Source organism: Erpetoichthys calabaricus, chromosome 10, assembly GCF_900747795.2.
Source record: "Erpetoichthys calabaricus chromosome 10, fErpCal1.3, whole genome shotgun sequence".
Classification (NCBI taxonomy): domain Eukaryota; kingdom Metazoa; phylum Chordata; class Cladistia; order Polypteriformes; family Polypteridae; genus Erpetoichthys; species Erpetoichthys calabaricus.
In genome coordinates this window covers 86960879-86963307 of record NC_041403.2, presented here as the reverse complement: position 1 = coordinate 86963307, position 2429 = coordinate 86960879, and the positions used below count along the sequence as shown (strand labels likewise).

Here is a 2429-nt window from a genome sequence, read left to right as displayed (position 1 = left end):
GCAACTTACTAAAGAGGTAAACATAATTGAGTAACATTAGGCTACTCCTGTTTGTTCAGCAAGTGTAATAGGACAGGTAACTAAAGTTTATTGCCATAAATGAAGAGTTGTAGTAACTAATAATTTGCAGTAATAGATTACAAACAATTCAGCAATTAAACTTAAATAACAAATTAACTAACAATATAAAATATCAGAGAAAAGTTTTTGTTTTTTTCCTTCAATTCGACAGATATTCACAGAACAAATGGGTCTTCACTTGCTTTTTAAATACATTTAGAGAATCAGCAGTATGGATGGAAGTTGGCAGCACGTTCCAATGACTAGGAACTACACATGAAAAAAGTCTGGATTGAAACTTGACACCATGCAGAGACAGCATCACTAGATGCTATTCCCTGGCACACATGAGTAGGCGAGCAGGTATATAACAATTCACCAGTGTCTCCATATACTCTGCTCCTGACCCATTGATTACTCTGTAGGCATGTCTCAGGGATTTGAACTTAATGCATGCTGCTACAGGGAGCCAATGTAGTGAACTGAAGAGTGAAGTGACATGTGTCCATCTCAGCTGGTTAAACGCAAGACAGACTGCTGCATTCTGGATCATTTGCAGTGGCTTGACTGCACATACGGGTACTCCTGCCAGGAGCAAGTTGCAGTAGTAAAGACGCGACAAAACCAAAGCCTGGACCAGAAGTTGTGTTGTATGCTCTGTCAGATAAGGTCTGATCTTGTGGATGTTGTACAGTGTGAACCTGCATGAACAAGAAACAATACAAATCTGGTTAGAAAAAGAAAGCTGCTCATCAATCATCACCCCAAGGTTGCATACTGACTTTGCAGGTGTTAGTGACAGTGAGACTGGCTGTACAGAGATCACAAGAAGCTTTGTTTTTGCCTGTTTAAGCTATAGATGGTTGTCTTTCATCCAGGTTGAGATATCAGTAAGGCAAGCAGAGGCTCTAGCTGATACTGTGTTGTCCTCCGGAGAGAAGAACAGGTGCAGCTGTGTATCATTGGCATAGCGCAGATAAAAGAATCCAAGGGATTGGATGATGGAATCCATCGAGATGGTGTGCAGAGTGAAAAGTAGAGGACCTAGCACCAAATCTTGGGGTATACCTGTTCATTTCCAGTGTGCCTTTGACAACTCTCCTCACCAGGACACACTGTAATATCTGCCTGAGATGTAGGACTTAAACCATGTCAGAGCATTTCCAGTGATGCCAGTGTCAGAGAGGTTGGTAAGAAGGATGTTGTGGTTGACTGTGTCAGAGGCAGAAGAGAGATTTAGCAGAATCAGGACCGAATACATGTTGGCAGCTCTAGCAAGTAACGTGTTCAACCACCGTTAGTACAGCCGTCTCAGTCACGTGGTTGCTTTTGAGGTCGGACTGGTTGGTATCGAGCAATCCATTCTGTACAAGAAAGGAAGAGATCTGGTTAGAAACAACTCAAAGGGGAGATAGCATGAAGGAGATGTGAGGAAATAGGGTCAAGTGGACAGGTAGTGAAGTGATTGGAGAGGAGGTTGGAAACATCGGTGTCAGAGAGTGGAGAGAATGTGGAGAATTTTAGATGTTGCTTAGAAGGAGACATAGTGGGTGGTAGCAAGGGTGAGAACGTCATGATTGTTGGTGGCACCCACCCTATCCTGCAAAAAGGAGGCAAAGTCATCAGCAGACAAGGGGGTTGGGAGAGCAGGCGGAGGAGGGATAAGAAGGGAAGTGACAGCAGAGAACAGACTGTGTATCAGTAGTGCTGTTAATTCTAATCTGAAAAAACCTTACCTTAGCGTTGATGGTGACAGAAGAAATGGATGCAAGGAGGAATTAATACCTAGCCAGGTCTGTCAGGGACTTTGACTTCCTCTATTTCCTGTCCTGAGGTTAGTCCATTGATTGCAGAGTGCTTTGGAAAGCCAGGAAAAGGAGGGTATTTCGCATGCAGGCCAGAAAGAGAAAGGACAAACATTGTAAGGAAGACAGAGTTAAGTATAGGATATTTATGGCAGTGTTGGTGTCAAGACAGGAGAAGTGGTCGAGAGGAAGGAGAGCAGAGGACACCATGGAAGAGAAATCGGTGGGAGGGGGTGTGCAAAGGTGTTGGCGGAAGGATACAGTGGGGGGGGTGGGAGTAAGAAGAGGGAAGCAGCAGAGAGAACTGCATGAAAAGTGGACAGACATGTGTAGAGCAGTGACAGTTGCATTTGTGGGAGAGCAGTCACGTGAGAGAATGAGGTTTCCAGCCTTGTGAGTGGGTGGGTATGGAGCTGTATGATGTTGAAGGAGGAAAGAAGAGTGAGAAAGTCAGCAGAATGAGGGCTATCCAGGTGGATGTTCGGGTCCCTGTGAGTTAAAAGTGGGCTGCCGTCTTCTGGGAGGGAAGAGAACGGTCCATCCAGTTAGTCAAGGAAGATCCAG

At 44.7% G+C, this 2429-nt stretch overlaps 1 pseudogene; it reads right to left on the bottom strand.

The window, feature by feature from the left end:
* Nucleotides 1-391: 391 nt before the first annotated feature.
* Nucleotides 392-1321, bottom strand: LOC127529324 (uncharacterized; annotated as a pseudogene).
* Between the last annotated feature and the right edge of the window lie 1108 nt (nt 1322-2429).